General features: G+C 44.3%; 1 long non-coding RNA gene across 1 annotated transcript in view; it reads right to left on the bottom strand.

Moving 5' to 3' along the window:
• Window positions 1-943: 943 nt before the first annotated feature.
• Window positions 944-16,425, bottom strand: part of LOC137561205 (uncharacterized) — a 34,544-nt gene continuing 19,062 nt past the window's right edge. The window contains exon 3 of the long non-coding RNA XR_011029927.1: window positions 944-1,111. This is a non-coding gene — a long non-coding RNA (uncharacterized lncRNA). The remainder of the gene's footprint in view (window positions 1,112-16,425) is intronic.

Genomic DNA, 16,425 nt, shown 5'->3' with positions numbered 1-16,425 from the left:
CTGTCGCTTTAAATGTATCAAGAGGCTCTACCTACAGCCACTTCTAAGACAGGTGCTCTTTGCCAAGGTAGACTTAGCGGCCATGCATGCTGAGACACTTAGTTGTGGGCCTTGCAATATCTGATAATGCAAAGGCCCCTGCACATGTTGTCACTTTAGATGTATCAGGAGGCTCTGCACTGGAACACATTTTCGAGAACGGACAAATTTCTGTGATAAACACAAAATTCCGATTTGTTTCCTTTACGAAAATTATCGTAATTACGAAAAACGATCGCAATTTTGCAAAATTATGAATTTGCAATCGATTTTCAATGGATTCCCTGCTTGAACATAATGGAGATTGATGTGCAGTGTATGGTAGGGATCCTTTTAAATCAATTCTTTTTAGAAAGGAATCAATCATTTTGGAACATTGGGGGGGAAATCTATAAGTATATGGCTAGTTAAACATCACATTGACTCATTGCTATTCCCCCAGCAAGGGCAGCTACAGCCGTCAGGTGTCGCATATAAACAAACACATGGTCATTTAAAACAATGCTCCCACAACAGGATCTTATGGGAATATTATGCTTAGTAAAATGTTTGAGCTCATACTTAATGCCTTCAGAAAAAGTGTACAATTTTAAAGGTAAATCGAAAAGCTTTTGACTGCAGCTTTTTTGATCATTCTTTCTTACTCTCCTGCCCGCATGGATGCAAATAGCATGTTTTCCTTTCATCTCGTAATGGACAGATGACAGCATCTGACTTGAACTAAACAATAAGTCGGTCTTTTTGTTTGCTTTTTCATATATGTTTTTTTTTTCTTTTTTAACACATATCCTTTTGATCTTATTTCTATTTTTAAATATAAAGGTCACACGATTTCCGTGCCATCAATAGCAAGTAATCCGGATTTTAACTTTGATTTTCTCTCTAGCCGTACCTTTCAGATTCCACTTTAGGTCAAGCATTACAGATACCATCTATTGAATACTTCTCCAGATGCTGTCACATCTTCAATGAGATTGATGTTTCCTCACCTCCAATCTATAGGTGTGATTGCTTTAATCCTTAGATAATCTCATCCTCCATCGCTATACTTAGTTTGTAATGTGTTGCATGTCTGAAAGTCATGTAAAATTAACTTTTAAAAAGTATATATAAAGACACAAGAATTAGTTAGATATATAACAATCATGATAAAGTTGTTTTAAAACATAAAATAAGAGCAACATGTTTTTTTACAAATCTATCACAAACTCTTTGCAAGCAGAAGACAAGCTTCTTTCTTTCACATAAAACCGGTGTCTTCTCACAATAACCTGAAGAATAATATTATTGTGTTGCTTCTAAAGCCGTATTCCATGGATGGCGTTGCAGAACGAAAAAGAACGGATCTGAACAGATCCTATGTTAATCAATGGGATCTGTTCACATTACTCCGTTCAAATGGATCTGTTCCTTCCTTTCCATCAAACAGAGTGCACGTTTGAGGAGGCTATGATGTTTTTGAATCCTAAATAATGATGCCCCAAAAACATGCATTTGTAATATTTCATATGTTCCTCATATAACAAGGAAAATACAATTTAATTCTAAACACAGCAAAAATAAACAAAACATGCTTTATTAGAAAAAAATCTCCCCATTAAAGGGAACCTTAACTGTCATTAAAAAAAAAGTTTCACTTACCTGGGGCTCCCTCAAGCCCCCTGCAGCCGTCCTGTGCCCTCGCCAGTCCTCGATTATCCTCCGGTCCCCCACGGCGGGTTAGTTTAGTTTCCCTGTCCACGCATCTCCTTGTACGTGTTCCCGTCGTCAAGTGTGTCCTGCACAGGCGCAGTACAAGGTTTCTCTTACTGCACTTGCACAGGACGTGCTTAACAATGGGAACACGTACATAGAGATGTGTGGACAGGGGCCGACTCTTAGTCGGCTGAAAAATAAACTAATGGTGGGGGGCCGGAGGATAATCAAGGACCAGTGAGGGCACAGGATGGCTGCAGGGGGCTTTGGGAAGCCCAGGTAAGTGAAACTTTTTTATGACAGATAAGGTTCCCTTTAAGACAACACATTTTTGCATCTTTATAACACAACAGTTGTATATTTTTACTGTATATGATGCTACCTAGTAAAAAAAAAATTAGAGCCATTGAGCTGGTTTGCTGCCCAGAATGCCATGGAAGATGGGGTAAAAAGACCCAAGACCTCAAAACACCCCTGAATCCAGATCTACCTGATTGCATCATCTGGCTGACTACTATGCTTCTCCCTCCTGCTGCCTGATGTCTCTGGTCTCCATGGTCCCCACAGGCACAAGTCACTGATCCTGTGACCCATCAGCAAGTGAAGTCGATTTGCACATGATGTGGTACCAACTGGAAGAAGACAGTATGCCTGGTGTAGTGCACAGAGTAGAGTTAGTTAATATCTTCTTCAGCAGGCTTTGCTGCTACTGTCTCTAGATTGGAGGGAGGTTGGACAGTCCCTGGCCATTTGATGGGGAAAGCACTAGGACATGTTATTATTTTATTTATTATTATTTATTTATTGTATTTATAAAGCGCCAACATATTACGCAGCACTGGACATTAGTTTAGGTTACAGACAATATTTAGGGGTGACATACAGCAATATGACAATACAGGAATACAAGGAAAACCAGATCACACAGCACAGTCACTGGATGGGAGCATGGAGATTAGGCAAGTCAGGTTCACTTAAATGCATAGCATGGGTGCACAGTAATGGAGGCGCATGACCAGGTAGGACACAAAAGGAGGATGACCCTGCCCAAAGGCTTACAATCTAGAGGGAGAGGTAGGGACACGAAAGGTAGGGGACCAGAGTTCAGTTGTGGGTTTAGAGCACTTGTGAGGGGTAGTAGGCCAGAGTGAGAAGGTGAGTTTTTATGGATTGGGGGAAAGCAGCCAGCACCAAGCAAGTTTATTCTTTTATGGGAGGAACATCAGAACACTTTATTCTTTAAGGGGCGCCACACCAGGCAGCTTTATTTTTTTGCTGAGGCAGCGCCACTTTATTATTTTATAGAAACAACGCCAAGTCACTTTATTCTTTTTGTGGGACAGTGGTGGCAGACCACTTTATCCCTTAATGGAGGAAGCACTAGGGCACTTTATCCTTTTATGGGGGGGGGGGGGAAACAAGGCCTGTTATTCTTCTCTGTTTGGCACACCTAGGCCACTGAATTTTATATGAGGGCCACCAGGCCACTTAATTCTGTTTGGGAATGCTAAACTAGTTAACCCTGCTATGGGGGGGGGGGGGGGGGTAGTGGGGCGGCACTCAGCTACTTAATTCTGATCTCTGGAGCTAACTGTTCCTGATGTTTGGGGCCCATGCCTTCCTAATTCTGGTACATGGGAAGTGCGACTTCTTAATTCTGGTATTTTGTCACTGTAATTTAGGTGACGGGGAAAATAGCTAGTAGAATATCAGGAAATTACCAATATTCTACAATTGAACAGTGGATATCTTCGGTAGTAGAATATCTGTAATTTATACCAATATTTTACTTTCACCTAACCTTCTTCTTGCAGAAACCTGTCCTCTACTGATGCTTAACACTAACCTACCCCCATCCCACCATAATCTCCACTAATATTTCTCACCTAACCCTATTTCCACCCTAACCAGCTCTCTACTGAAGCCTAACAGTAAACAAACCCCCCACCCATGCCGCAATCTCCGCCAATATCAGATCCACCTTCTGCCACTAAATATACTGCCTTTCATCGCTAAATGCTCCTTCCACTGATATCTGAGCCTCCTATTACTGGCTTACTGACATTTACTGGGTGTAGTCGGCACCTGAATTACACAGCGGATGCTGCAATTGCAGTCTACTGTATATAGCTCCCTTTTTATTAAAGTGCTGCTGGCACCCAAATGTTCAGCTTTTCCACAAAGCTACATACAGTATACCTGAGACTAAGGGAGGAATGGATTTTAACTTACCTGGGACCTCCTTCAGACCCCTGTAGTCCATATGCTCTCTTGCCATCCTACTGATCCCCTCCATTGTGCTACTGACAAACCTAAAAAAGTCCACAATTCGTCAGAGTCGCAAACAACCCATCCCATGTCCAGAAGCATTCTGTGCATGCACAGTTCATTAAGACTGTAACTGCGCTTGTGCAGAACACTCCCAGCTACGAGAACTGCAACTGGTTGGTGTGGTGTGCAGTCCTGCTCATGAACAGTAGTCCGCAACCCATCTGGATTGCAAACTTCACAGGAGCACGATGGGGGAAGGGGGGACCGGGAGAACGGCGAAGGAGCTGACAGACTACGGGGGGATGGAGATAGGTAAATAGGAATCATTTCCTCTCCAGAGTTGCAGGTTTACTTTAGTTCTGGTATTTGAGTTATACATAGCTACTTCATTCTGATATCTTGGAGCACACAGCTACCTAATTCTGGTATCTGGGTTGTACATGGCTACTTAATTCTGGTATCTGGGTTGTACATGGCTACCTAATTCTGGTATCTGTCAGCTCAAGGCTACTTAATTTCGATACCAGAGGGAAACATGGATAAGTAATCCTTAATTAAAATAATAATTAAAGAGTTACAAGTACTACTCTGATCTGGTTGCAAACAAATGTTAGTTAGTGGTTTCTTTGGGCTTCTTCACACCTGCCCTGTGAGCTATTTAGTCTAGAAACTGCCCTTGTGAAGAGTCACTGCTTTGACTATTGCTTCATGTCTAAAATTCTTGTTTGTATAAAGTCTGTTTTAAAACTATTATGTAACTAGTCACTCGGGCTGTTTGCTAAATTACTTAAGAAATTGAAATCTGTTTAGTTCATGTGCTGTATTCAGCCCCTAAGAACGTAGGGGAGAAAAGTACTGAACATGACCTTACAATATGGCAATGTGATTTTTGCTTTAAGGCTGATTCATCTATTCCAGGCCAGATCTTAAAAATATTCATGCAGCATAGAAACTGCAAACTCAGGTTGTATTACAGGGCAGTAATCCCTCTTCTATCTCCTTGCCGTAACTCAATGCTAATGGAAATTGTGCCTCCTCTATTTTCAAAGAAGATACAACCCTGTCCCCCGTCTATGCCTGGTCACTGGGAACTAACACCAGATGACATTGTATCTTGAGACATGACATGCCAAAGATAAGTCACATTGCTTTGGCTTCAGCCAGCAGAGGTGCACTGCATGACCTACTGCTATACTTTCACAGTCAAATAGCTGTTCTACATAACTGCTTCCTATTACATAATATTGCTATCAGGAGTTAATTGACTCGTTTTTAGCATCTGATGTATAAACTGCTTCTCTCAATATAAATCCTACGCTTAAGTATTAAGTGTCAGGCTCGGTATAAATCTATACCTACACTGGTCATATCTGGCACACGCAGAGCTGTTAATCGTCTGACCTTGTTTTTAAATTTCACGGACCCACATCAGATAGGTTTCTCCTACGAGAGCTTTTTAATAAGCACATCCTCGCCCTTCCCTCAAAGATTAACTGAAGTGAACTCCCTTTGCTATCTAACTAAGCAAGAAACCAAAGCCTGCAGAAAGTAGAGGGCTACTATCAACTCCAAATAACCTGTAGGTTGTCATCGCTACTGAAATTAGAATTTCTTTGATTTTTCTTAGCTACTTGAGAAGGACTGTCCTGTGCAGAGAGATAACCTGTGCCCACAAGAAGATGAATTAGGTGCTCAGATGAATATGAACTGAGCTTTCAAAATAACCATAGAAAAAAATAATGCATCTTCAACCATCCTCCTTTTTGTGTTTTAAAAGTTGTTTCATCACTCTTTGAGGTAAATTCATCAAGCTTAATGACAGGAGCCCAAGCTCAGTGCACGCTATGCTGCGGTAGTGCACCTAACATGTGCTGGTAACTTACGCTCGCTCCTCCGAACCAAAGGCCACTCCACTGAACCCATCCTGAACCCTAGCGGGTCCAGTGGCAGGTCATGTGACAGGCAGCCTTCTAGGCCAATCAAAGCGCTGGGACCCCTTAGTGTGAAACGTCTTTGGTTCGGATAAGGTGAAGGAAATAGCCAGACATTTATATGTACAGGTAATGTACATATAAATGTCTGGCTATTTCCTTCACCTTATCAGAAGCCAACAAATAATCTACTTCATTGGCACTCATTATAAAGATATTTTGTCTCATGACTGAAGGTGAAAATTCCAATAACCCTTTCAGTTAATATTTGAATAACTACTATTTGCAGAGGCATAGCTAGGGATTATGGGGCCCCAAAGCAGAATTTTGATGGGGCCCTCAGACTTAGGCACTCTTGGGCAATGCCACCTGTCCCTACCCAATAGGATATGAACTGACTGGGAAATATGCATTCCTGTGCAAGTTACACTGCAAATAGTCTATGGGCACTGAGGTAAAGTCAGAGGGTGGAGAAACACAGGAAAATTAATAGTTAACACATCAATTACCACTTGGGCCCCCTATGCTCCAGGGCCCCATAGCAATTGCTATGGCTGCTGTGGCTATTGCTACGCCCCTGACTATTTGGCCTCTTATAAACTGTAAAATGCAAGAATTTCTGACTTCACTCAACAATCCAATCTGAAGTGTTATCTTTTCTTTCCTTTATTCCCTCTTTAACTATAAGTATGTTGCATAGCTGGCACATATATGTAGAGCTACTCTATATCTCTGGAAATCTCTCCATGTAGCTGTTACACATCTTGCATGGTTGCATAGTTGATAGGGCTCTTGCTGTGTGGCATTAGTATCTTTATTTCACATTTCAGCCAGGTCACTGACCACATGGAGTTGGTAGACTCACAGTTAATTCTTTGGGTGTTTAACTACCTTCTGAGGAATGGTTTGAGAGATTACACTTTATAGAAAATGTATGCGTGCATCAAACCAAGTAATGCCTGACAAATCTGGCTTTGCAAATTTGGCCTAATTGGCTATTCATGAGACGTAGCTTATGTAAATATGCATTTGCTTTCGCATGCCAACGTTTGCAGGGTTAAAACCAATACCGCAAAGCGGTTGCCCTGCGGGAATTAGTTCATGCTACATTAGCACTATCCAGGAGCGCCACGGGGAGGCTTCCCAATGCCCCCAAACAACCAGGGTGCCGCGGGGTCCCAAGCTCTCTCACTGCCTGGAAACCACAGCGGCATCTCGGAAGGGGAGGCTGGGAGGTGCAGGCGACCCCCCCAAGCATGGCCAGCGCCTCCCGAAATTTAAAAACAGGCACTTACCTTAACGTCCATTGCGTCCTGCTACATGATGGTTTGAGAGATACCCTGTGGTGCAGGGGGGGGGGGGGGGTCTTTAGCTACAGGTTTAGACAGAGTGGACCAGTGGCTATTGAGCAGAGTGTAGTCATATTGGGTAATGTGCTTAACGAGCAGGACGGGCTGGAGTGACTGAGTTTTCAATCACTTTGCACAAATATAGTGTTGACCTTTACTCAAGGGTAAAGGAAGCCAAACTGTCATCAGATTGCAGCCAAAGAGAATTAATCAGGCATTTCTGTAACGGCAACTGATTCTCTGGAGTGAGCAGCAACGCCTGAAGGGGTGACCTTGTGAGTGGAGGACACCTGTTTACTAATTTGGGAGTCTTGCTGTGTGTCAAGGGTTCATTCTTGTGAGAACGGGAGAGAGCCTGGATCTATTGTATCATAATCCCTGATCCTAAGTTGGGAGATGTCTAGGATTGTACTACTGAAGGTTATGCCATTGTGAAAACAGTTATAAATAAAGCATTAAAGTAGGATCAAACTTCATATTAAAGAGAATCTGTATTGTTAAAATCGCACAAAAGTAAACATACCAATGCGTTAGGGGACATCTCCTATTACCCTCTGTCACAATTTTGCCGCTCCTCGCCGCATTAAAAGTGGTTAAAAACAGTTTTAAAAAGTTTGTTTATAAACAAACAAAATGGCCACCAAAACAGGAAGTAGGTTGATGTACAGTATGTCCACACATAGAAAATACATCCATACACAAGCAGGCTGTATACACCCTTCCTTTTGAATCTCAAGAGATCATTTGTGTGTTTCTTTCCCCCTGCATCTCTCATGCACTGAAGTTTCAGGCTGCTCTTTTCTTCCTGCAAACAGCTTTGCCCTTGTCTGTAATTCTTCAGTATGTGAAAGCCCAGCCAGCTCAGAGGACGATTTATCCAGCTTGTAAAAGATAAGAGAGAAGAGAGAAGTTGCCCTAATCTAAATAATACACAGGCAGTGTGCATAGAGGGGCCAGGAAGGGGGAGTTCATAGCAGAACCACAACACTGAAGAACTTGGCAGCCTTCCAGACACAGGCCGACAAGTCTGACAGGGGAAAGATACATTGATTTATTACAGAGACTGTCATAGCAGAAAGTGCTGCAGTAAGCCAAAACACATTAGAATAGCTTTTGGAACTTGTAGGATGATAAAAAACAGGATGCAATTTTTGTTACGGAGTCTCTTTAAGGCTACTTTTACACATGGTGTGGTGCGATCAAGTGGCAACAAACTGCAGAGTTTGTGGCAGCCTGGCATTGATTTCGCTACTTCAGTTGCACCGCGTTGCCATAATGTGTAAGCTGCCATAGACTTACATTGCCCTCGCAATGAGCTGCTGTGGAGGAGAGTACTATGACACGAGAAGTAAGTGTGAAAGGGACATGGGTGAAAAAAAATGTAAAATCATCTGATCAGAAATTGCTTTTTTAGCTTATCTATCCTGTTGTTCACTGTTAGAATTAGGAGAAATGTGATATGAAAAAAGAAGGTATTTCTGGTGGTTTGTAGGGAACATAAAACCAATTTAAGAAAAAAACTGAGGTTAACGTATATTTTTGGGGCAATATTTTTCTGCAATTTTTTTATTTTTGGATGTTACTTACTACCCCTTTTAACCATAATGAAGGTCTGCATTGTTGTCTAAGTATATCTAGTATGCCTTAGGGCCCATTTCCTTTTGTGAATGGAAGCTGAAGGGATGTGATGCGGCTATGCATCACTTCCGCTCCCATTCGCGTCATTTCCGCATCCCCGAATGGAGGAGATGGGGGCGGATGCCGACGGAATGCGGGCGTGTGAGAATCTGCAGCATGCTGCAGATACTCTGATCACTCCGCACTTCTCCAGATAACAAGCCTGCAATGGAAACTGTTCCATTGCCGTGCTTTGGTTTCAGTTCAGCCACGGTGCAATGCGGCTATGTAGCCACATTGCACTGCGTGTAGTGGAAACGGGCCCTTAGATTGTGGAAGCATACCTACTATTGATCTTGATACAGGCAATGTAGTGAAACCAGCTATTACTGTCATATGTAAGATCACGATACTTGCAATATCCTGCTCTGCTGCCGTACCATGGGTCACCTGCACACAGTGGCGTAGCTAAGGAGCTATGGGCCCCGATGCAAGTTTTACATGGGGCCCCCCCAAGCACTCTATACATAACAATTGCTATGGCGCACCAAAAGCTGCCAATGGCAACTACAGTGTCAGAGGAGCAGGAAGGGGATGGGGAACAGCTTGTTAATGATTACCACTATTCAAAGTATCTATAGAAGTGATTATTATGAGCACAGGACCAATAGAAAGCTAATACTGCAGTTGAGGGAGGGCCCCTTTGGGGCCCCTCTGGCCCAAGGGCCCCGATGCGGTCGCAACCTCTGCACCCCCTATTGCTACGCCCCTGCCTGCACACAAATCCCCCTGTTGACCAATCTCTCTATGCATATTCAATCTGACATGCACAGAACAACTACAATACATCTTAGTTTGAATACATCTGCTAAATCATATGCAGGTGGTCTTGGACTTTTCTGCAAATTGCTCAGACAAATGTCTATAGAAAGTGAAACACACATCTTTCAATCTTTGCTTGCTGACACCTGTAATTGTGCAAAACATTTGACCAACTTATACTGTTACATAGAGGTGAGAGGGAGACGATGAGTGAGGGATGCATTAGCAATGAACGTTAAGGCTTGTTCAATGTTACTTGAAGTGGACCCAAACTAAAAATACAAGATTTCAGTAATAAAATCTATTTTCTAAATTATAATAATAAATAGCAGCCTTTTTTCAGCTGCACGATGACAAATACAAAATATTTTACATTTATTGGAGGAACCCCCCCCCCCCCCCTCCTTCCTTTCATATTGCTGGGACAGAATCCGGCAAAAGGATGGAGTAGGTGGTGTCTGGCAATGAAGGAATTGCTAATGGCTGCCACCTGTATAACCCTAGTTATGAAAAGAGAAGGGTGAAAAGCATGCACTGAAATGCTCATAGGCTTGAAGGAGTGTTTATTTATCTTTGTATGTGTCTGAGTGGTGCAACTAAATATTTTGAATTTAAAAAATGTTTGGTTTCGGTCCGCTTTAAAGAGGAACTGTTGAAAATCTTAAAACGTAAAAAACATACCAAAAAAAAGTACATTTCTCCCAGAGTAAAATGAGCCATAAATTACTTCTCTTCTTTGTTGCGGTCACTTACAGTAAGTAGTAGAAATCTGACATTACCGACAAATTTTGGACTAGCCCATCTTCTCATTTATAAAAGCACTTAGTGAATGGCAGTTGCTCCAGCCAACTGCCAAAATAGTGTACGGTGAGTAGGGAGACTGGTCAACATCATTGTATAAATCATTTTTAGGGAATGTCTTTATAAAGAATAAAGGCCATGCTGAGAATCCCCCATGAAGAGATGGATTACCCAACCCCAAAACCTGTTGGTAATGTCAGATTTCTACTTTTTATTGCAAGTGACAGCAACATAGGAGGAAAGTAATTTATGGCTTATTTTACTCTGGAAGAAATGTACTTCTTATTTGTATGTGTTTTAAATTTTAAGATTTTCGCGACAGTTCCTCTTCAAGTATCGATCGGGTGAGACTAATAACTGTACTGATGTAAGGTTTTAGCCAAGATGATCAGGAGTGTTTGTATTTAAAAGGAACGTGAAGTGAGAGCGATATGGAAGCTGCCATATTTTTTTCCTTTTAAACAATACCAGTTGCCTGGCAGTCCTGCTGATCTTCTTCTTCAAATACTTTTAGCCATACACCCTGAACAAGCATGCAGATCAGGAGCGTCAGACCTCCGATCAGCCCGCAACCAGTGAGTGCGGGCGCTAGGACCTCGCGGACACTGCACTGATATATGAAAGTGACATCACTTCCGCATATGCAGCACGGTGTTTACGGAGTACCGTGTGTCTGCTCTCACTGGTCAATGGCTGATTCTGAGGTCTGAAGCTCACGCTGGGCTGCCTGCTTTGACATGGTGAGTGGGAGGTACCTGTCACTACGAACACTGGGGTGCACCTGTCACAACCTAAACTGAACTGGGGGTCCCTGTCACTACCTGAATGGGGGGTTCCTGTCACTTCCTGAACTGGGGTTCCTGTCACTTCCTGAACTGGGGTCCCTGTCACTACCTGCACTAGGGATCCCTGTCACTACCTGCACTAAGGGTCCATGTCACTACCTGAACTGGGGGTCCCTGTCACTACATAAACTTGGGGTTCCTGTCACTACCTGAACTGAGGGGTACCTGTCATGACCTAAACTAGGGGCAACTGTCACTACCTAAACTGGGGGGCACCTGTCAATACCTAAACTGGGGGGCACCTGCCACTACCTAAACTGGGGGCACTGTCACTACCTAAACTGGGGGGCTCCTGTCACTACCTAAACTGGGGGGCACCTGCCACTACCTAAACTGGGCTGCACCTGTCACTACCTAAACTGAGGAGCATCTGTGCTGGAGGCGCTCGCAATCTAATTCTTAATATAATCCTAGTCTAATGTCCCACCATTGCTAAGTTCATGTAAATTTGGCTCCACTCGTGACCACACGCACATCCTGGTCCATGGTCACGCCCATTTTTGGCACCTGACACCTCCCCTACCCCCCCACCCCCACCCCCCCGCCCCACCGCTTTTGCCTCCCCGGAAAATGTTCTGCAGACACCCATGCTTATGGGTGTGCCACAGATACAAACAGTTTTATATTTAACGCATTATAATTTCTTGAGAGGCACATACACCATAGATAAGCACTTGTAGAAATTCAGTTAGCCTTCTAACCCTAAACAGAAGATTAGATTAGCAGACATTATGTTTAATACCTCCAGTGTTTTGATAAAAAAAAATTCACAATACCTGAAAATGCTGTTCTTAGTTGGCTGATAACTATAGCTGGGCATTATTCCTAAATTGCTACTAGCCTAAGTAGCAGTGGAGAAGTAAAGAGGTACCATAATCACATCCCTATACCTAATAACTGAGCCTGACTGTCAGAGACAAATGAGAATGGAAAAAGCAGCATATGGGCTTAAGGTTGCTCTTCCTAAGCTCCAGTGTAAGCAACAGATTTCTTAGGAATACACCTGTTCCATATCAAAACAAACCACTCCGTACTGACATTGCAGAAACAGTAGCCTGCCCTGCTGTGACCCAGTGACCTCCGCAAACCCAGCGTGTGGTTTACAAGCTGTTTCCTTTGCTTTCTTTTCTACTGCAAAGCCATAAGCAGTGGCCAAGGATGTCCACAAACAGCTGATCACAATGTCAAACCAGTCCCTTTAAAAGCAAACCTGAAGCAAAAAAACTTATGATATAATGAATTGTATGTGTAGTACGGATAACGAATATTACATTAGTATAATAGAAAAGAGTCTCATAATTTTATTTTCTGCTATAAAGCTATTTTTTGCATTATTCTGTAATATTTGCAGTTTAGAAACCACACTCTGTCTTTTAAGCTAAAACAAAGCAGAAATAATGACCCTTTGAACTTTCCGGCAGTAAAACCTTATATCAAAGATTTTTCACTCTTCCTGTACTGGAAAACAACAAGACTTTTTTCTTTGCTAATAATGTTCTATTTCTTAGCTGTACTACACAAAAAAATTATTATATTATAAGTTTATTTTCACTTCAGGTTGCTATAACAATGGATGAATAGTACGGTATGTTATATTGATTTCTCTCAACTTTTTTGATATAGAAAGGAAAAACTCTTATTAGAGTAAAATTATATAGGCAGAAAGCACACCCTGCATGATACCTCCAGTCACGAAGAGCTGAAAAGCAATCGCCATTTATTCATTTCTTCACAGGTGCTGTATTGGTCACAGGACAATACTAGAAAATTGCACTTTAAATAAACAGCGTGATACTTCAGAAGTTGCATGCACATTGCACATTGTGTTGCAATACATTTAACGACATAGAATTATACACAGGGCTATTGTAAGAATCAAAAGATGAAGAACAGGGGAACAAAGAGTGATGGAGGGATTTGGTTTAAGTTGGGACCTACACTGATGTTACATTTTATCAGGTATTAAACAATGGAATAAACCAACCGTAGTCACGGCCGCCATCAGAAATTTTGGGGCCCCTCACACATAATCAGGCCTTGGCCCCCTCCCTGGGCCCACCCACTGGTTGCTGTGCCCGCCCACTAGCCACCCCACCCTGTGTCCGTGTGCGAAGTGCGCTGCGGCAACAAATGTGCATGGTTCCGACACTGAGGAAAGCGGCATGCACAGCGTGATGCGGCAAAAAGTGGGCATGACCATGGAATGTTGTGGGTGGAGCCAAATACAAGCAAAATACAGGTAGTCCCCGGTTAACAAATGAGATAGGGACTTGTAGATTCGTTCTTATCCTTTATCCGTTCTCTTTTGCCACCCTCTTTTCTTCCTGTGCCACTTTTGTGCCCCTCTGTCTCACCTCAGTTTGTGCCTCTTTTGTGCCCCTCTGTGAGACCTCATGTTCCCATCTCATCTCTTTTCTCCCTGTGCCTCTTTTGTCCACCTCTGCTCCCCCTGTGCCTCTTTTATCCTCCTGTGTTACCTCTTGTCCCCTTCTGTCTCAGCTCGTCCCCTGCCCTAGTCAGGTATAGGTGCCTCAGTATAGGTATCCAGGCATAGGTGCACCCAGTATAGGTAGCCAGGTATAGGTTCCCCCAGTATAGGTAGCCAGCTATAGGTGGTGCCCCAGTATAGGTAGCCTGGTGTAGATGGCCCCAATATAGGTAGCCTGGTATAGCTGGTGCCCCAGTCAGTGCAGTTTCTAGGCTAAAATGCACCCAGGGCGAGGGTGTAAAAATTGCGCCCCCCCCCCCCCCCCCCCGAAGCAAGGTATGGGTGCCCGCAGTGTAGGTTAGCCAGGTCTAGTTGCACTCAGTATAGATTCCCCCAGAATAGGTACCCCAGTATAGGTAGCCAGCTATAGGTCCCCCCAGTATAGGTAGCCAGGCATAGGTGAGCCAGTATAGTTGCCTCCGGTATAGGTTAGCCAGGTAGGTGCCTCCAGTATAGGTAGCCAGTATAGTTGCCCACAGTATAGGTTAGATAGGCAGGCGTCCCCGGTAGATAGTTAGGTGCCCCCAGTACAGGTTAGCTAGGTGGGTGCCTCTAATATAGGTGGCCAGAATAGTTGCCCCCAGCATAGGTTAGATAGGTAGATGCCCCCTGTATAGGTTAGTTAGGTAGGTGCCTCCAATATAGGTAGCCAGTATAGTTGTCACCTGTATAGACTAGCTAGGTAGGTAGGTGCCCCCAATACAGGTTAGATAAGTTAATGCTCCCACTATAGGTTAGATAGGTAGCTGCCCCCCAGTATAGGTTAGGAAGGTGTCCCCCAGTATAGGTTAGATAGGTTGTTGCCCCCCAGTATAGGTTAGATAGGTAGGTGCCCCCCAGTATAGGTTAGATAGGTAGGTGCCCTCGGTATAGGTTAGATTAGGTAGCTGCCCCCTCAGTATAGGTTAGATTAGGTATCTGCCCCCCAGGTCAGATAGGTAGGTGCCCCCCAGTATAGGTTAGATAGGTAGCTGCCCCAGTATAGATTAGGTAGGTGCCCCCCAGTATAAGTTAGATTAGGTAGGTGCCCCCCAGTATAGGTTAGATTAGGTAGGTGCCCCCAGTATAGGTTAGATAGGTAGCTGCCCCCAGTATAGGTTAGATAGGTAGTTGCCACCCAGTTTAGGTTAGATAGGTAGGTGCCCCCCAGTATAGGTTAGATAGGTAGGTGCCCCCCAGTATAGGTTAGATAGGTAGCTGCCCCAGTATAGATTAGGTACGTGCCCCCCAGTATAGGTTAGATTAGGTATCTGCCCCCCAGGTCAGATAGGTAGGTGCCCCCCAGTATAGGTTAGATAGGTAGCTGCCCCAGTATAGATTAGGTAGGTGCCCCCCAGTATAAGTTAGATTAGGTAGGTGCCCCCCAGTATAGGTTAGATTAGGTAGGTGCCCCCAGTATAGGTTAGATAGGTAGGTGCCCCCAGTATAGGTTAGATAGGTAGTTGCCACCCAGTTTAGGTTAGATAGGTAGGTGCCCCCCAGTATAGGTTAGATAGGTAGGTGCCCCCCAGTATAGGATAGGTAGGTGCCCCCTCAGTATAGGTTAGATTAGGTAGCTGCCCCCCAGGTTAGATAGGTAGGTGCCCCTCAGTATAGGTTAGATTAGGTAGGTGCCCCCCAGTATAGGTTAGATTAGGTAGGTGCCCCCAGTATAGGTTAGATAGGTAGGTGCCCCCAGTATAGGTTAGATAGGTAGTTGCCACCCAGTTTAGGTTAGATAGGTAGGTGCCCCCCAGTATAGGTTAGATAGGTAGGTGCCCCCCAGTATAGGATAGGTAGGTGCCCCCTCAGTATAGGTTAGATTAGGTAGCTGCCCCCCAGGTTAGATAGGTAGGTGCCCCTGAGTATAGGTTAGATTAGGTAGGTGCCCCCCAGTATAGGTTAGATTAGGTAGGTGCCCCCCAGGATAGGTTAGATAGGTAGGTGCCCCCAGTATAGGTTAGATTAGGTAGGTGCCCCCCAGGATAGGTTAGATAGGTAGGTGCCCCCCAGTATAGGTTAGATTAGGTAGGTGCCCCCCAGTATAGGTTAGATTAGGTAGGTGCCCCCCAGTATAGGTTAGATTAGGTAGGTGCCCCCCAGGATAGGTTAGATAGGTAGGTGCCCCCAGTATAGGTTAGATTAGGTAGGTGCCCCCAGTATAGGTTAGATTAGGTAGGTGCCCCCAGGATAGGTTAGATTAGGTAGGTGCCCCCCAGGATAGGTTAGATAGGTAGGTGCCCCCCAGGATAGGTTAGATAGGTAGCTGCCCCAGTATAGGTTAGGTAGGTGCCCCCCATGATGGAGGGGGGAGCCACAGCCGCGGGGAGGGCAGCCCGACCTCTCCCTCCCTCTCCCCGGGCCGCCCTCCGTGCGATCCCCCCTCGGACTGCAGAGTAATGCGCAGGGAAGCGCTGTGCATAAGTAACTACTCACCTCGCTGGCTCCAAGCGCTGCTCTCTCGCCGCCAGTCTCCTCTCTGCCTACACGCTGATACACACACGCTGCTAAACAGGAAGCAGCGTGTGTGTGTATCAGCGTGTAGGCAGAGAGGAGACTGGCGGCGAGAGAGCAGCGCTTGGAGCCAG

This window comes from Hyperolius riggenbachi, chromosome 3 (genome assembly GCF_040937935.1).
Source record: "Hyperolius riggenbachi isolate aHypRig1 chromosome 3, aHypRig1.pri, whole genome shotgun sequence".
NCBI lineage: Eukaryota > Metazoa > Chordata > Amphibia > Anura > Hyperoliidae > Hyperolius > Hyperolius riggenbachi.
This window is presented reverse-complemented; position numbering and strand designations above follow the sequence as displayed.